We start from the raw sequence: 20,236 nt of genomic DNA, 5'->3' as shown, positions 1-20,236 counted from the left end.
CAGCGATTTTTGGCAGAATCTAATAATTTCCCTTTGTCACATACATATTTAAGGAATGTAATCCTAGCCCGATATTTTTTCCCATTTTTCTACGATTGCTTAAACGTAGTGATTGCTAACACTCTTTTAATATTTCGCGCTCCGTTCGTGGGGCAGCAACAACGACTACACAACAAGGTGTTTGTTGCTCGGATTACCCCAACTCGACAACCGAATACGAAATGCTAGGCTGGCTTTTATCGTTGGGCTTCTCAACGGTAGCATCGATTGTCCGGCTTTGCTCTCGTTTATACAGCTATACGTGCCTGCAAGAACCCTCCGCCCTCGGGCGATGCTGGCCATCCCAGAGACAAGGACCGCCTTCGCCTATCGAGACCCGTTTTTGCGTATATGTCTTATATGAGCCCGGCATGACGATAGCAAATGTGTTGAGTCGCATTAATTTGCTTCGCGCATCTCGCCAGAATCTTTAGCGCTCTTGTTATTGTTGTGTAAAGTGTGTGACTATATATGTTTTATTGTACTCTTATCTATATCGAGTGGGCTTATGAGGTCCGTCGATCATTTTAATAAATAAACAACCAAACAAATATATTTATAAAAAAACGATGATGGTTGTTTAAAAAAAAAAACAAAAGTCCGTTGTTAGTTGGTTATGCTAATCTCGTAACGAAGAAGAGTCAATAAATAGGATTTTTTATGTACAGTTCGACAACAAAAACCCATTTTGTTCTTTTTTACTTACAGTGTATAAAAACTGTAGTGGAAATCATTTTTAATTTTTAAGTAAATTTAAAAAAAACGACGACATTGCTTTAGCCTGGATACCATTTCACTTGTATCCCGTTCAATTAAATAGAAACATAAAAAATAGAAACAAATGAAGTAAGAAGGATAAAGGAGAAGCAGATCACAAAATTGCTTCTCTGTGATTGGCTAAACTGGACCCCCCCTATCTTGTGATGAGCTTTATAAAATATAGTTTTTTTCAACTTTAAAACCACTAACGCTTGTGCAGCAGCGCGATGGTCATATATACGAAGAAACGATGAACGATGGAAAAGGATCGATGTAACAAAATAAAAACAAGTTATAAAAAAAACGATGAGCGCGCTTGACGCAATACTAGCCTGTGCCGTATTACTTGCACAGAAAGAAAATGTGCATCAATCAGCAGGAGGATCCAGCTACTAAAATTATATTTGGGAATGAAGCCACAATCACGGTACGAATAAATGCATTTATGTGATCTTGGAAATGTTATGTTTTATGTTTAATTTTTCTTTTGTTATTTCTAAAATGTGTAAAGTACGATGAAAATTACAACGTAATTATTAAAATTAAATACGTCAAATAATGATTATATATATATATATATATATATATATATATATATATATATATATATATATATATATATATATATATATATATATATATATATATATATATATATATATATATATAAATCCATCACTCAAACAAAAATTCGAACTGCCTGAGAGCGAGAGAACAGTACCATAAACTGATAAACTGATAAAATTACGATCGTTAGTTGTTTTATACGGTAATTTGAATAGAAAATATTTTTTCCAATGCATTTAAAACTTTAAACGTAGAACTTTAACTTTAACGCTAATAATAAATTATTTGTTCGTGTGGGTGGTATGTGTTTATCAGTTAATTACCCGGGGGTTGAAGTTGGGGCAATAGGGTCATTTGCATGTTTTGACAGTTAAACCGTTAAACCACAATGTAAACAATCGGTTGTGCTTCACCAATAAATCACAGCCAAAGCATCGCGAGCAAAGGTGTTTTTTTTGGATTGGTGTTAAACTGTGTTTTTGGTGTTTTGTGCGATTTTTTTTAAATTGTTTAGGAAATTTGAAAATCATAGCGGTGATTGATTCAGCAGTTATCCAAAATTTGATTTTATAAAAGTGAAGAGCAAAGAAATTTAGACAAAGAAATGAGCGAGCTTAGCCAGGTTAAGTCGATAGGGCAGTTAGCGGTTTTAACGCAGGATAGGCAACAGGTAGTGCGACTGATGCAGGATGCAGGATTGTTAAGGACAGAACAGGAATGTGAGAAGTGCCACCACTCGATGGTTTTGCGAGGTACGCAAAGAAGAAATGCGTACAAATGGATTTGTGCAAACGATAATTGTGAAGGTTCGGAATGCTCTATCCGAAAGGGTAGTGTGTTCCAAAACTCAAGATTGTCGCTTGCACAACTTCTCCGCATTACCTTCGAGTGGTCGCAAAACTCGCACGTGAAGCGTACTAGGGCCGAGTCAGGTGTTAACCGCAAAACGGTTAACGAATGGTTTAAGCTTCTTAGGGAAAAATGTAGTGCGTATTTTGAGGAGAATAGGCGGCTGATAGGAGGCCCAGGACTAACGGTGGAGATCGACGAGTCCCTCATCGTAAAACGTAAGTACAACCGAGGCCGATTGCCAAGGACTGGCGAGCTATGGTTGGTAGGGGGTATTTGTAGGGAAAGTAAAGAAATTTTCTTAGAGATAGTCGGTAGGAGAACTAGGGAAAATTTGCACGACCTAATCCTCGAGAGTGTTGATTGGGGCACCACAATCATGACCGATTGTTGGAGAGCATACGATACTCTCGAGGATTATGGATACGAGCATAAAAAGGTGAATCATTCAGTTAGCTTTGTAGATCCAGAAGATAGGGAAATTCATACACAGACTATAGAAAATTTATGGGGTAAAATTAAGCCATTTTTGAGGAGCAAGGGAACAAACAAGAAGACGTTGATCTCGTACATCAGAGAGTACGAGTACAAACGGTGTAGTACGAATGTTTTTGAAAGCATTCTGCTCGCCTTAAAAGCTGAGTAGGCCCACCTAAGGACCAGCATAGGGACCAAGATCCATTTATTTTTTTACGACTATTTTAATCACATTTTGTCATTCAAGGTGGCTAGCAAATGCTGAGAAGTGTTTTAAGCACGATTAAAATAATCATGCTCACACATTTTCAGAACTCCGACCCCAACCTCCACGTGGTGCTGGCTGGATTACAACTGTTGCACAAAATGTGCAACAATTGTATACCAACTGGGGCGGGGGTGTTGTGTTTTTTGTTTGTCGTTTCAGATCACCGTTTTGCTGTCGATCAACGGATACATTTATAGTTTTGCTTGCAGCAAAACAAAGGTAGGTTACAATAATACTTACGTACCATTTTGTAACAAAATAATTATTGTAACTATTTTTTTCAGTAACTTTTATGTGCGACATGTAACCACCAATCCATCTCAGAACCATGTCCTGTCGACACTCTCACCAAGGACGGTTTTATATGATGTATGCGGCGTGCGGAGTGAGTGTCAAACGGTACGTGGTTAATACTAAAAATAAGAAAAACAATTGCTCTTGTAGTCACAATATATGACACATTTTCTTTTATATTGCTTACAGATACTTCATCTAAGCTGCTCATAGTTTTCTTCCTCTGCTGCGGTATCGGAATCGTAACATCGTAAATATGGTGAGTTCTTCATAGCACATGATTAGTAATTCTAACCATTAACATGCAATATTGTTTCTTCTACCAGGCCCCAGCGACCTATTTCTATTGTTGCGACAAATGTCAGCACGCGTCGTACGAATCATCGGTGGTATGCTGTCCGAAGAACAAAGCTGTGAACCCACAGCCCGATTGCACGATCAGCAAAGTTACAGCATAGCGTAAGGTTCAACACCTGGAGATCGCGTTGAGCTAACAGCACGGTACCGTCAACGACACGATTGGTCACCCAACGCCATGCCCGTCGAATGATCCGCCCTCCACCGACCAATCTGCTGACGCCGATGGGCGCCAAATCGCGCAACTCGGAAACAGAATCTGCCTCAACCCCACGACCGTGACATTACTATTAGATAATAAAAGTGCGATCGATGGTTCGAACGTGACGTGATTTGAAAAAAATGTCTGAAAACACTGCGTGGTAATTTTTATATTTTTTTTTATCCGAAATTCGTCCTTAAGATTTCCACCTGCTACAGTTGTATTGGATGCGTTATTCCGCTGTTCCGCTCTGGTGCGCTTTCCGAGAGAGCAATCTCTCATCGGCTGACGAGCATGAGTGCCCGCCGTCTCGGTACCGGTAGGTAAGGAGAGGAAACCCGGCTTTAGAGGAAAACAATTAGAAGGTCATTCGAGTCCACAATACAACAACGAGATCAACAATCCGAACTGAATGTAATGTGTTACTTAATAGATAATAACTTAAAAAAAAACAGATTAAATGATAGAACATAAAACGTTTTACTTTTTATTGGCGAATTATACACGAACTACACATCGTACTGTTCTCTCGCTCTCAGGCAGTTCGAGTTTTGGATTGAGTGATGCATTTATATATGTATTTATTCATTAATTGACGTATTTAATTTTAATAATAACGTTGTAATTTTCAACGTACTTTGCACATTTTGTAAATAACAAAAGAAAAATTAAATATAAAACATAACATTTCCAAGATCAAATAAATGCATTTATTCGTACCGTGATTATGGCTTCATTCCCAAATATAATTTTAGTAGCTGGATCCTCCTGCTGATTGATGCACATTTTCTTTCTGTGCAAGTAATACGGCACAGGCTAGTATTGCGTCAAGCGCGCTCATCGTTTTTTTATATATTTTTTTATTTTGTTACATCGATCCTTTTCCATCGTTCATCGTTTCTTCGTATATATGACCATCGCGCTGCTGCAAAAGCGTTAGTGGTTTTAAAGTTTAAAAAAACTATATTTTATAAAGCTCATCACAAGATAGGGGGGGTCCAGTTTAGCCAATCACAGAGAAGCAATTTTGTGATCTGCTTCTCCTTTATCCTTCTTACTTCATTTGTTTCTTTTTTTTATGTTTCTATTTAAATGAACGGGATATAAGTGAAATGGTATCCAGGCTAAAGCAATGTCGTCGTTTTTTTAAATTTACTTAAAAATTAAAAATGATTTCCACTACAGTTTTTATACACTGTAAGTAAAAAAGAACAAAATAGTTTTTTGTTGTCGAACTGTACATAAAAAATCTTATTTGTTGACTCTTCTTCGTTACGAGATTAGCATAACCAACTAACAACGGACTTTTGTTTTTTTTAAACAACCATCGTCGTTTTTTATAAATATATTTGTTTGTTTGTTTATTTATTAAAATGATCGACGGACCTCATAAGCCCACTCGATATAGATAAGAGTACAATAAAACATATATAGTCACACACTTTACACAACAATAACAAGGGCGCTAAAGATTCTGGCGAGATGCGCGAAGCAAATTAATGCGACTCAACACATTTGCTATCGTCATGCCGGGCTCATACGCATCAGATGCCGCATTCAGAGCAAGACATATACGCAAAAACGGGTCTCGAGAGGCGAAGGCGGTCCTTGTCTCTGGAATGGCCAGCATCGCCCGAGGGCAGAGGGTTCTTGCAGGCACGTATAGCTGTATCGACGAGAGCAAAGCCGGACAATCAATGCTACCGTTGAGAAGCCCAACGATAAAAGCCAGCCTAGCATTTCGTATTCGGTTGTCGAGTTGGGGTAACCCGAGCAACAAACACCTTGTTGTGTAGTCGTTGTTGCTGCCCCACGAACGGAGCGCGAAATATTAAAAGAGTGTTAGCAATCACTACGTTTAAGCAATCGTAGAAAAATGGGAAAAAATATCGGGCTAGGATTACATTCCTTAAATATGTATGTGGCAAAGGGAAATTATTGGAGTCTACCACAAAATCGCTGTTGAGGTTTTTTTTTTGTTTTTGTTTGATCGAATCAGTTTAGAACCGTTATTCACTAATTTGATTGAATACTAAATAAATCACTAATTAATTGATGGTTCTCATGGCCATTTAAAAAATATAAAAAAAATGTTTACATATTTTGATTTGTATTTTCAATATCAAAGAAATCAATTAAATTCAAAGAATTTTTTTTTATTTTTTTTTATTTGTTCGAAAAATAATTTTGATAATTATTCTTAAAAAACTCGTAAAACCTACGTTAAAAAATTTTAATAAAAACTTCTTAAAATCGTTAAAATATATTTTTCTGTTGAACCTGTCGAGAGTATAGGGCCAATTATGTGACTCAAAAGTATCAAAAATGATCATTTTCTATTATGATCCATGTTAGAGAACTCGATTTGTCTTTGGTTTGATATATCTAAGTGAACGAAGGTCATTTGCATTACCTGACTCAAACGGAGACCGTTTTTTGTCCAACAGCTTTCCGTCAAGTTAATGCTACGGAAATCGTTCAGTTTTATGGTTTAACTATTAAATACATATTCTTAAATCAAACGTATTGCATGTAATTACATTCAGAAGGGATTTTTGTGTAATTATTCACTGGAAAAATGGTGGGAATAACAAAACACACAGAGATTGGAGAATCATACCACAAGCGCTACTTTTCATGACATTGCCAAACACATTTAAACAATATGCCACACGTAGAAATAAATTTAAATTGGTACGATACTTCCTGCGTAAGGGTAACTGTACCAATAGTGGTGCAATTTGTATTGGTACCGATGTGTTTTAATGGATTTAAAGTGTCAGAAAGGACATTTTCTGAATATTTTAACACATAGCAATTGTAATATGTTTTATCTTCTCAATCACAACGATTTTCACCATGAAATACATCAAATTTACTATTATTACTATTATTATTGTTATTTATTAATCTTCAACGGGCCGTATGGCCTAATTAAGATGTAACAGTTCAATAAAAAAAAACACATAGCAAAAACAAGATTTGCATCGCAATTCACTGCGGCCACGGCAAAAGCCGGAGACGTTCCTTGAAGCACTGAGTTGAGATGTCGAAGTCGAAGCAATCCGAGACAGTGTTGAAGACAGCCGACATGCGGAACATAGGGTCTGACCGACCAGCGCTGGAACGGGGTTGAGCGAGCCGTAGAGTTTCTCTAGACCTAAGTGTTCGGGATGGTGCATAGATATCGACTCGATGCAACAATGGCGATGAGTCGATAGAGCCATTTAGCAATCCAGCGATGAAAGAACACTGTGCATTGCGTCTTCTAACCGAAAGAGGTTCAAGGCCTAGAAGACGGCACCGCGCAGCATACGGAGGAAGATTATTGCGATCCTGCCAGGGAAGTAGGCGTAGGGCATATCTCGTGAGCTTACGTTGAATCGCCTCAAGTCGAGCAATTGAAGAAGCGGTAGTTGGGCTCCAGACTACGCACGAATATTCCAGAACCGAACGAACGATACAGTTGTACACAGCTTTGATGCACATGGGGTTGCGGAATTCATTAGTTGTCCGGATAACCACGCCAAGTAATTGATTTCCTCTGGCTACAACGTCATCGATATGCTGTTTAAAGTTCAAACTAGAGTCAAGCAGAACTTCCAGGTCTTTGGCATGATTCTGTCGATTAACTGGAGTGCCGTCCATGAAGTAGGTCCCAGTCACTGGGCTCCTGCATCGACTAAAAGACACACAGTAGCATTTCTCGATGCAGATAGTCAGTCCATTACGCTTGCACCACGAACAGAAAATTTCGATGCAGTCTTGCAGGAATGTACAATCACCTGTGTTGTTAATAGGCGCAAAATTTTTTGCGTCGTCGGCAAACAGACTGATACTGTCGGGAGGTAAAGCGAGGGTAACATCGTTGATAAACAATATGAAGAGAAGCGGGCCAATGTTGCTTCCTGTTCAAATTTACGAAAAAATACAAATTTTTGTAACTGCTTCGTTGTACCTATAATGGTGGTATGGTTCCTATAGTCGTCTTATTGTGTTCCTATAGTGGTGGTAAACAAAGATGCATCAAAAACGGTGTATAATATCAATGAAACTTAGTTTAGAAGCTGTTTTCTTATGAATAGCAAGGATTACTGCCATAATATTGGTTTCTTCCGTAATTTGATCGTAAAAAATGTATAAATTTGATCAATGAAACTATTCACTAAAGTACTGCATCACACCTGTCGTCAACCTACACCGGGAAGAGTGTGCTTGGTTTGAAGTCAATTTTTCATTCAGCCAAATAAGCGAATTTTGACCTGTTTTTGGTAAATTACCTACATAAAACTCATTTCTGTTGCTTATTTTAGTGAAAACAGTACGACATGTTGAAAATATCCTCGAATAAACAGAAAACGACCTGTTTTTATTGATTTTATAACTATAACCACTATAGGAACATGCCTGTTTTGTGTACCTATAATGGCACTATGGTAAATAACACTCAAAAATGCATAAATATGGTCCAAAGGCAAATAATTTTAGTAAAACAAGAACATTTCATAATAGTTATGTTGAAAAACTAGTAATTGCGTGGTTATATGGTAATTTAGAACGTTAACAGAAATATGAGTTTCGTTATGAAATCCTAAGGATTTTGGAAAAATGTTGACACATTTCCCAAAATAATGGATTTTTCGGTCACTAAGTAACGGAATGGCCCCATTTAACTTTTAAACCCTTTGTAAAAGGCTAAAGAACATTTTACACTAACGTAAATAACTTAAATGCTTTTAATTTGCCGTATGAACCGCATTTTAGTGCAATACCACCACTATTGGTACTACCACCACTATAGGTACATTTACCCTACGCGTTGCAATTTGTTTTGGCAAACAAATCCATTTCAGATCTATTTGGTAGCAATGTTTCGAGTCAACGAAAGAAGTCTCTAACAAGCTTGTATAATACCGATTTTGTTTCAGTTCGTGTAGCGCGGTTTTGTTTGATACTTTTCCGTTTGAATCAGATAATCGACACTTATTGTTAGAAAACGAAGCGGAAAAATAATTTAATGCCGAACACTTCAATAGTTTTAGTTTTAATCGTAAGATGTTGCCAAAAAATTGGTCTCTTTATTCCGCTGGTTATTTGGTAATACTCTAGCGGATTGTCTTTCGAGCCCTTTTTATGCTATTTTTTTGCATATTCTCTCTCTTTTCCTCCTCTGTTTTCCTCTTTTTCTCTCTTCCTAACGATAATATTGACAGGTCGTTGGAACCATCCTAAGCCGCTGTTATAAGGTTCCAACACTTATGTTATTTATATTTTTGAACGATTTTTAAATGCGTTAGTTAGCACAAAAAACATGGTTTTTGAAGTATCTTTATAGTTATGGTACGACCATACATTTGTTTTTTTCGTAATAAGTCGTGTAAAAATGTTTTAAAAATAAAAAAATCTACAAATATGTGAAATAGTATCCAGCAAATCTCATACATTAATTGTTTTTATTTATCTCTTACGGATTTTCCGCAAATTGCGAAATACGACTGTTCATATAGTTGTGGTAGGCGCTCTATTAAGGACAAAGTATCCGGCTGCGTTATACTTAACATATCTCCAAAGCTCTTTTAAGCAAGTATTACCTTTTAGGTCAATACACCAAACAGAAGAAGATAAAGAATGATATGTTTAATCCTTTGACAGTCTCAAAAATTTTAAAAATTGCGCAAACCCATAATGAAGTGATGGCAAAAAGTTTACAAAAGAAAATAATTTTGGCCCATTATGCAAACCGTTGCTTTACACAAAAGATGATGAGAGATATGTGTCAAAATCATTGTATTATTTCCATCCCCCTCTCCCTACGCGACAATGAATCGAAACGGGGAACAAAAGCACAGCCCGAAGCGACCATGATTCTCCAGGATCAACAATTCTCCAGGATGCTCGGTCCCTGGCTGCAGCCGCCCATCCATGCAAACACCCGATCTCCGTCAGGTCTCGCTTCACCTGGTCCAGCCATCGAGTTCGCTGTGCTGCCCTGCGGCTTATGCCGAACTGGGGATCGCTGTCGAACACCTTCTTGGTGGGGCATGAGAAGGGCATCCTCATGACATGCCCCAGCCATCGTATCCTGCCAGCTTTCACCACCGTCAGGATGCTCGGTTCGCCGTACAGCTCAGCAAGCTCGTGGTTCATCCTTCTCCTCTACACTCCATGCTCAAACACACCGCCAAAGACGGTCCGGAGGATGTGTCGCTTAAACACGCCCAGAGCGTTTGCATCCTTTGCATGGTTCAATTGTATTGATGTCTAATCGGACATAGGCCGTATCGGCCGGGCCGTAAAAATTAAACATATAATTAAAAAAATAAATCGGACGATACCAACAAATTGTGGGAACAAACCAAACATATAAAAGATACGACGAATAAATCGTGAGACGAGCCCAAAAAATTATGGGAACCAACAAATAAACCGGGGCCGGTCTGGTGATACAGTCGTCAACTCGTACGACTTAACAACATGTCCGTCATTGGTTCAAGCCCTGAATGGACCGTGTCCCCATACATAGGACTGACTAACCTGTGATGGTAATCAATGTGTCACAGAAAGCCAAATATATGAGTGGTACAGGCAGGCCTTCGCCGACAACGGTTGTTGTTCCAAAGAAGAAGAGGAAGATTCGATAAACCGTAGGAAATACTGTAATAGTGTAAATAAATGACTATAACAAAAATAACATGACTGCTTAAAAAAAGCAAACTCACATTCGTTTGTCTCACTTTAGAGCTTTGATTTTTCATTCGAAAGTGAGATGTTGTTTTCAAATGGATATCTAGCACTACACAAACTAAGCGCTAGGCATCGATCTTTCGTCGGTTAAGAATTGCTCAATTTACCGGGTCACTCGATGCTTTATTCAATTTAAATCATGCTCCAGTTAGCTATGGAGCTCAAAATGATTTTTATGTTTTTTTCAAAAACTAGGAATGAATTAATATATTAAACAATGTGGCAGCTGTGCTAAAATGAATGGCGGGTCTTTTAATCCGTTTTTTGTCTATCTTCGACGTTTCAATAAGCTCTTCCATCTTTTTGACTTCCATGCCTCCTTGAACTCACATACTTCACATCGAATCACCTTTTGTTTCCCCTACCCAAGGTAAGGCCTCTAAACTCCAACGTTTCCAGTAAGGGAAACCTCCTAAAGGTTTCTATGATCGCCTGGACGATCAAGTGTCGAAAAGTCCGCTTCGAACAAAGTGTTATTCAACCTCGATACTTGTCAGCGAAACACTGACCTACCGCGATGGTACGCGTTGATCAGTTGTACCGTTGTACGCTCATCAGATTACATGGCGACCGTATCAAAAACCGAACATACTATATGGCGACCATAGCTATTTCCAAACCTACTACATAACTGAAAATACTGATGCTCGGGTTTTTCACGCATCAGAGACTCATTTTCACTTATAATTTTACATCACAACACCACTCCGAAAGGTTTTCGTTTCATTAGCACGAGATTAACAGAACGGTGAATGACATATAGAATACCGAGCCTCGGTTAATCCCAATAGTAAAGCTGAAATCTCGGTTATTTTGACGGATGAGCTCGGTGACAACTGTGTTTACAGGGTTTTCCATTCCAATTAACAACTGTCCACAGTCTACTAGCAATGCTCGATTTGAAAAACACAATTGTCTACCACTTACAAACAAGTCAAGCCGTTTTTGGTACACTGTCCATTTCAATTACACAATTGCCGTCTTCGAAAACACACGACAGATGCGGCACGGTTTTGGCTGGAACGTGTATCACTTGTCTGTAAGAATTGAACCATGTTGTAAACAGGTCTTGATTGAATATCAGAATATGGAAAAGCTGGGCAATTTGGACATGTTAAGCAGTTTTATCATTTGATTTAGTTATTCTTGGATCGTTACAGTTTTTAGGTTATTAGTAGACTGTGGACAGTTGTTAATTGGAATGGAAAACCCTGTAACGTATGTCCTCGGCATGTTGTGTTGCCGAGTTTCGGTTCAAATATTTATTTAATTGATATTTCAGTTTTAAATGGTACTGTATTTTGGCTACTGGGATTTTTCAACTGACATATCAGCAAGATTCGAAATAGCCGACGGATTTCGGCAGTTTTTTTAACCGAGGCCGTGAAATATTTTTAAGTGTTTACATCTCGCCACCTGCTCATTTTGCACTGTTATGTAAAGATGAAAATTTTAAAATATAATTACCCGTATTCTTCCGTCAGTAGAGCCAGTGATTATGACATTATTAGTGTCCCATTCTCGAATATATGAAAAAGTCACACAAAGAATTTGTTGCATTCGATCCGAACTACCCATACTTGTGTTGATAACAGCTAGAGGGAGACCATTGATAGACCATATGTAAAGCCATGTGCCGGAACATGTTGCAATATCACCCTTTAATGAAGAGGGAAAATAGGAATGTAAATATGCATGTAATGTGTATTACCATTTTACTATGATTTCCACTCTACTCACCGTTAATTCATTGATACTGATTGCAGTTACAGCTCCAACGTGGCCTATTAATTGGCGTGCGTAAGTCATTCTCGCCAAATCCCATATTATTGCAGTTTGATCTCGAGAACCACTTATAATTATGTTGTAAGCAGTACTACATGTAAGAGCAGTGACTGCATCAATGTGTCCGTACAGTGTTTGTTTCAGAGAAATTTTTTTCATATTCGTATCCATATGATATACAGATAATACCGAACTGGTACCAGCAAATATCAGTAACTTTGCACTAGGACATGTACAGGTATGAATTTCGCCACAAATATCAACGTTCTCCCATACTTGATGTATACGACCAGAATCGTAACAACCAATTCGTAACGAATGATCAGCGAATCCCCAACCTACGTAGCGATTATATGATGATGGTATGAGCATTTTGTTTTGTTCAACGCACAATATTTGTTTCTCATAATGAATTATTTGCCCTACCGGACCTTTGAGCTCTGAAAAGGAAGAAAATAATACAAATATATCAATTATATTTTGATGTAATTGTTCACCGTGAAGCTACACCATATGCTGAACAAGAAAAGAAAAGAAATATAGAGACGAGGGAGAGCAAATTAAGACAGAGGCACAGTGATTGCTTAAGTAGGGAGAGGGAAAGAAATCCCGTAACTAAATAGGATGGGGGGGGGGGGGTTATAGGGGTTACAGGGATGTTAAAAGAACAAAAATGGGTCTATATTACGAAAAAAAAGATTAAATTACCCAGCCAAATTGCTCGTTTGTGACAATTTTTGTCAGTTTTGCAACATATATTTATTATTCATTTTCAATTTAACTTTTTTTAGGGACCATCGTATTGATGTGTCATTTTTACATTGGGATAGCTTGCGTTGACAGTTATCAGTTTCCTTTTCAGTTATGCCTGCAACATGGCATAATGCTCAAAAGATATTCAAGAAAACCATTTTATATCATTTTTGACATCCACTTCGATCGAGTTTGGGAAAGTGTCTGATTATCTGGCCGAGGTTTCAATTGCTGAAGATTATTCCCAATCATTTTCAAAATTCTTCAATTTCTTCATATTAATAATCTGAGTTCTAGGTCCTATGTGAACTAATTGTCATAATTATAATTGTGCAAATTATGGCGTCAAAAATAAAAACATATATAAGTTAAGCAAAGTACAAAACAAGATCAAGGTAATTTTTATTCGATCACTAAATGGACCATTTATGCAATTTCTTGCCATTCGTTTGAGTTTCAAACATGTACATGAGCAGATTTACCCTCATTGAATCATGAACAACCAATGTTATAGTCGTTCGTGTTGGCTGATATCCTAAAAAATGATAAATAATTTTGTTGGCAGGCAAGATGGTGTATAACTTGCATGCATGGCAGTTGTTATTTTATAGGTTTTTTTCGTGTTTGGCAGATGGATTCTACAATAAATAAACAACAATTAAAAAATTATACTATACCTTTGATTGGTTGTTGTGATGACTTCAGATTGTTCAAATGATAAAAAAATATTTTCTCGTAGTTGATTGCTGGTGTTACTCCGATTGGCGTTTGTGGAGGATGCAGTGGACTTACATCACCCAATATGGAAAATTGCTTTGTAGTGGTAATTCGCTTAGCAGGATGTTGTTTTCGGAATAATTGCTTTGGAATCTGCCCAAAATTATTTATAAAACCAATTGCTGCACTTTTCTCAAGGGGGTCTTCAATGCTGAAAAATATCAAAATATTCATTAAAAAAAATGATTGTATCTCAATTGTTTAATTGTTTATTACTCGTTCAATGGATAACAATGGATCCGTGTGAATGTTCTTAAGTCTAATATTAGTTTAAAATAAGTAGTAAGATCATCTTAATAATTCGCTTCTAAGGTAGTTTTTAAAGGATTGCACTGAGGTTCTAAAATCAAACAAATGACGAACTTCGTTAAACACCCTAATCATGGAGTTGAGGGGGTCTCTAGATCCATATCCAGTTCGACTACGGTTCAGGGCAAGTAACGGACGAGAGCGAAGCTGAACAGCAGGCGCGTAAAAGTTTAACTGCTGGAGTAGGGATGGACAGTCGATGTTACTTTGCAGTAATCCAGCCACAAATAGTTGTTGTGCGGTACGGCGTCGGATGTGGAGCGGTTGCAGTCCGAGGAGCAGAAGTCGCGTTTCATAAGGTGGTAACTGACTGCCAGGTGGCCAAGGTAACAAGCGTGTTGCGTATCGGGATAAGCGACGCTGTATCGATTCCATTCTCTCAGAAAGTCTTTGGGTTGAGGGCTTCCAGACGACACAGGCGTATTCGAGTACCGTGCGGATAATACCACAGTATAACGCTTTGATGCAGACTGGGTCTTTGAAATCTCTTGTTATCCGAAACAACATGCCAAGCAATTGATTACCTCGGGTAATCACCTCCTCTGTTTGTTGGTCAAATGACAGCTTTGAATCAAGTATGACTCTGAGATCCTTCATAGCATTAGTGCGTTCTATTGGTAAACCGTTAACTGTGTAGCTGGTGTTCTTAATTTCTCGTACTCGTGTGAATGAAATGACTCGGCATTTTTCAATGCAGAGGCCCAGGCGGTTTCGATTGCATCATTGGTGAAAATCGAGAAGGTATTGTTGTAGCTCGGAGTGGTCTGGGTCATTTTTTATCGTCATGTAGATTTTAATGTCATCTGCATACATTAAATGATTCGCTGCTGGTACTACATACGATAGGTCATTGATGAACAGTACGAACAGTAGTGGGCCCAGGTTGCTACCTTGTGGCACACCAGATGATGCTATGAAAGACCTTGAATGGCACCGTGAGAAAGATACAGTTTACGATCGATTGACAAGGTACGATTCTAACCAGCATATTAAATTTCGCCCAAGTCCCAACTTATTCATTTTGGCTAAAAGGATGTTGTGATCGATGCTATCAAAAGCAGCCTTTAAATCCATATAAACTGCATCTGCATTTAGCCGGTCTATATAGTACAGTCGTCAACTCGTACGACTTAACAACATGCCCGTCATGGGTTCAATCCCCAAATAGACTGTGCCGCCATACGTAGGACTGACTATCCTGCTATGGGGGGGAACCAATTAGTCACTGAAAGCCAAGCCCACAAGTGGGTACAGGCAGGCCTTGACCGACAACGGTTGTTGAGCCATAGAAGAAGAAGAAGAAACTGCATCTGTTTGCATCCTGCTATCCATGTTACGGAGACATTGTGATGTAAAGTCAACAAGGTTAGTAATCGTCGACCGCTTTGGAACGAAACCGTGTTGTTGAGGGCTAATATAGTGATATGAAGCCGTGAGTAAACTTGTTTGGATCACTTTCTCAAAAACTTTGGCTCCAGCACTGAGTGATGTTATGCCTCTATAGTTGGCTGCATCTTCCTTGTCGCCTTTTTTAAATATGGGGACAATCCATGAACTCTTCCAAATAGATGGGAATTCTCCTTGTTACAGTGAAAAATTAAAAATTTGGGTGAAGATCGGCGCAATGGACTCACAGCATCGGCTAAGAATGATGGCAGGAATACACTGGTGGACATAAAAATAGGAACTTTTTTCTGTGACCGAAAGACATAGTTCTTGTCAGAAATATTTGGTAGCCCTGAAAAGGACTGTTTAAGTGGTTGTTGGGAGGAGGTGTTGCGGTGTTCCACTGAGCGAAAACACATTCTAACGGTCAATCTGGTGACCGTTATTCGCTATCACTTCCTGGCAGCGTTTGGCCATATCGCCGATGAGATTACGGCATTCGCTTCTGTCTATGCGTTCCCACATAAACTTGCAGCGTGTCCATAGATCATCGGCTGAACGTGCAGGCTGGTTCTTAAGCTGACGCTTGAGAGTTGACCACAGATTTTCAATCGGGTTGAGGTCAGGACTCAACGCAGGCCACGGTAGAACTTGCACATCCTGGTTTGCCAAATAACATTTAACTGTTCGCGATGTGTGCTTAGAGTCGTTATCATGCTGAAAGATGTAATGCTCTTCGTCTCCGAATTGTTGTCGGGCGTATGGCAACATCTCACGACTAAGTATTTTTCTATACCCTTCCGAGTTCAATGTCCCGTTGATACGGAACAAAGGACCCGTGCCGTGCCAGGAGAAGCAACCCCACACCATTACGTGGCCACCTCCGTGCTTTAGGGTTTTTATAGTATTTTTCGGATGATACGCCTGATTAGGAAAGCGCCAGACGTATTTAATGCCGTCCGAACCATCCAGATTGATTCTGGACTCATCCGAAAAAATGATTTTGCTCCACCAAAAGATGGATGCAGCTAAATGTTCTTCGGCAAACCGAATGCGCGCTTCTACGTGGTGCGGCTGCAGCTTACGAACCTTCCTCGGTCTCCGGGCACAGAACCCAGCGGCGTGTAAACGGCGAGACACCGTTTTCGCCGAAACTTGCAAACCAAGCTCCTGCTTGATACGAGTGCAAGTTTTGAAAGGATCCGCCCTGATCATCTCAACAATCCGCGCGTCAACGTCGGCCGTTGTTTTTCGCGGACGACCTGTCGATTTACCCGTAGCCTCGCTACGAATGGCGTTGTCCACAAACGTCCGCGAACGGCCAAACGCCTTGCAGATTGTCTTGATTGGCACGTTCTCACGATACAGCCCCTGAATGTGTTTTCGCTCCTCTGGTGTGCAGTGCTTTCCGCGACCCATGATGATTTTGTGGAATTTTTAAACAGCAACCTTTCACCTTGACCACTGATGGAAGAATGAAGCACAACACGGTTTGGCTCTCCTTTTATACTGCCGCAAAACGCTGCCGGCACTCAAAACTCAGATAAGTAGCGCACCAAAAATGAGAGTATAAAAGGCAAAATTCGGCTATTACAAATTCAGTACGCCTCGAACTGTTGGCGATGACACTCCTAGTGTATGCAAAAAAAGCGTTGGTGATAATATTTTCAGCAGTAGTTGAGATTGTGTATGCCTCCTCAAATTTCCCTCCAATATGTCACAAATATCTGAGGCAGTTGATCCAGTTCTGTCATTGTGGTAAACCGATTTAGGTGTCACATTCGTATTATTGTGTTTCTTACGAAAACTCCAGAGAGCTTTGAGCCTTTTGATGAAATTCTTCTCCAACCGAGACAAGTAGCCACCGTAGGGTATTCTATTGTAACTACAGTACAAGCGAGTTGTTTCATTTCATATGCATTTGGTAACAAGTGATCGGTTCTACGTATATTTTTTAATGCAGCTGCCTTAGCTCTTTTAAGTTTTTTTTTTAGGTTTAAGACCAAAAAGGGCCGCTTTTTGGTGTGATAATTGGCACACACGAGTCAGACGAGGATAAAAGAAAGCGTATAAATATCGATTAAGCTTCATCAACAGAATTAAGCTGGCCAATTCTCAATTGGCTATTAAAATTGGTTATTAGTTCATCAAGCCGAGTAAAATTGGTTTTATAAAAATTCATCCTAGGTCTACTCGCCTGAGTCAGTATTCCTACACTGACTCAGGCGAGTAGACCTAGGATGAATTTTTATAAAACCAATTTTACTCGGCATTGTGTTTGGAATTCGAACCGTTAAATCGATGGCTGGATGATACAGGTCAGGAGAGACTAGTGGCGTTGGGCAGGGGTACAAATCGATGCAGTATGTTGCGACAATCAAATTTGCGAATACTAAGTCGAGCTGCCGGTTAAGTGAGTTTTTGATACCGCTTATTTGATAAAGACAGCTGGCGTTAATATCATCGAAAAACCGGGTTCTGACCGTGGACATGAATTTGCTACATATTGCGCGAAGGACCAAATGTTTGTTGTGATGGTGACCATGTTACAGCGGAAAAATTAAAATCTCCGAACAGAAATATTCGATCATTAGTTTTTGCATGGTTTACTATTGCACTTACACTTTCAATAACCGATGTAAGAGTATCTGTGTCGTTAGCTCGATTAGGAGGAATGTAAACAGTCCCGATGAATATCGTGCAAGATGATAGGCGAACGGTAACCCACACTTGCTCAAGTGAATTACTGGGTAGAGTAAGTTCACGGGTGTTCAATAAGGATGAGTATGCGTTCATTGCGCCATCACTACGAGTATGCATACTATTAGACAAGCTACGATCACATTTATTCACCGAATAGCCCGGATCAAACAGCAGGGATGATAGAATAGAGTTGTCAAGCCAGGTTTCGGTGAGTATTATTATCTGATATTTGGCGTCCAATGTGTTCAATCCGAATTCTGTGAGTTGTTTTAATTAGAATAAATGTCACATAGCACTAGACACTTAGAAAAGGACACCTACCCAAACTATTTGATGATAAAAATTAGTCATCCGATGAAGCAGAAAGAACACCGTGCATGGTGCAGTACGGGAAAGTGTTTTACGCAGGAAAAATAGTTCACGCAGCACACAAACACACACTCTCATGTCCACGGTTCAGAACACACTGAAGTCGCTCTTTGGCTTGGATGGAAAAAATCAAACACCCAGATGAGTGCGATGGAAGAAAATGACTTGTGTTCAACAGGGATGGGTAGAATCAAACACGCGAAGTGTGCAGGAGAATTCTCTTCGTGTGGCAAGAGAGAATTGACTAACATCCTGATGAGCGAGAACGCAACAAACGTTGTAGAATGTAGAAATGGGAAAGGAATAGTGAGCGAAGGCAGTTTTTGGACATGAGGGGGCTGAAACTGGGAGAAAAAACTTTCGGTTGCTACTTGCGTGCAAACAGACGGCGTCCACGGGCCTGCCCACGCCCGAATGCAGAGCCGATGGCATACGATTCTATCTTTACCATTAACATGAGAGGGACAGAGCTTATACCCCGAACGTACCCGTAAGGTATGCATGCTTCACTCATCAGGATCTAAAGGCAAGGACAAGGCAAAAGAGACGCGGAAAAATTTCCTCACAGCTACACATGTCCTTTTGATGCGTTGTCTATGCGTCTCGCTCGGTATCACAGCGGCATACGGCAGGTAAGCAGTACAATTGCTGCTACCTGATACGCACACATGTTTATCGAACACAACTATTCGGTTCGGCTCGGTAAACTTCACGAGGATGCCGGAACAAAAGGGCGCAGACTTTTTCATGATTTTGTATGACTTCGGCTGTTTTGGACTACGCGTGTAGGCGCTCGCCTTGGGCAGCTTCAATCTCAGCGAATCTCTGAGTGCTGGTGACCGGTGGGATATCACCAAATTCCGATACATCCCGAAGATATCCCGAAGACGGTGATCACAACCCCCTTCGGGTTGTTCGAATTCGAGGCCTTGACTTCGTGTTCCCGTACATAAACGATATGATTGTGGCCTCGTCGTCAGTAGAAGAACATCATGAACACCTGCTTCAACTGTTTCATCGTCTAGAACAACACCACCGTAGATCAATCCGGCCAAATGCGAATTTAATCGAAGCAAAATTGCTTGGTCAACACAGAAGGTATATGTCCTCTCCCTGAACGGGTATGAGCGATCAGCGAGTTGAGTAAACCAGCAACGATAATTAAGCTGAAGAAATTCCTCGCAATGATAAATTACTATCGACGTTTCTTGCCCTGACGAAACAAAGCATCCTATTTGAGAGGACACCGGGGAACAAGAAGAAAGACAGGCCATCCTTAAAGTGGACGCCAGAATCTAAGGAAGCATTCGACCGATGTAAAAAGCGGCTACAACGAGCAGCGCTTTTTTCTCACCCTGCCTCAAACGCAGACTTATCACTCTGGACTGACGCTTCTGATTTCGCCGCTTGAGCCGTTCTCCACCAACGGCCGTATCTACGGCCGACTGCAGCCCTTAAGATTTTTATCAAAAAAGTTTGAAAAGGCACAGCTCAGCTACTCAACATACGACCGCGAGCTAACCGCTATGTATTTGACCGTACGACACTTACGCTATCTGTTAGATGGTTGCGAAATCTGTATCTACACGGACCACAAA

At 39.7% G+C, this 20,236-nt stretch overlaps 1 long non-coding RNA gene across 1 annotated transcript; it reads left to right on the top strand.

Moving 5' to 3' along the window:
• Positions 1 to 2,957: 2,957 nt before the first annotated feature.
• Positions 2,958 to 3,726, top strand: LOC133393899 (uncharacterized). The gene is made up of 4 exons (XR_009766467.1): positions 2,958 to 3,178; positions 3,244 to 3,358; positions 3,443 to 3,512; positions 3,580 to 3,726. It is a non-coding gene; the product is annotated as an uncharacterized LOC133393899 (long non-coding RNA).
• The last annotated feature ends 16,510 nt before the right edge of the window (positions 3,727 to 20,236 follow it).

This window comes from Anopheles gambiae, chromosome 3 (genome assembly GCF_943734735.2).
Source record: "Anopheles gambiae chromosome 3, idAnoGambNW_F1_1, whole genome shotgun sequence".
Lineage (NCBI taxonomy): Eukaryota > Metazoa > Arthropoda > Insecta > Diptera > Culicidae > Anopheles > Anopheles gambiae.
Note: the sequence above shows the minus strand (reverse complement) of the source record. Positions and strands in the feature narration are given on the sequence as shown.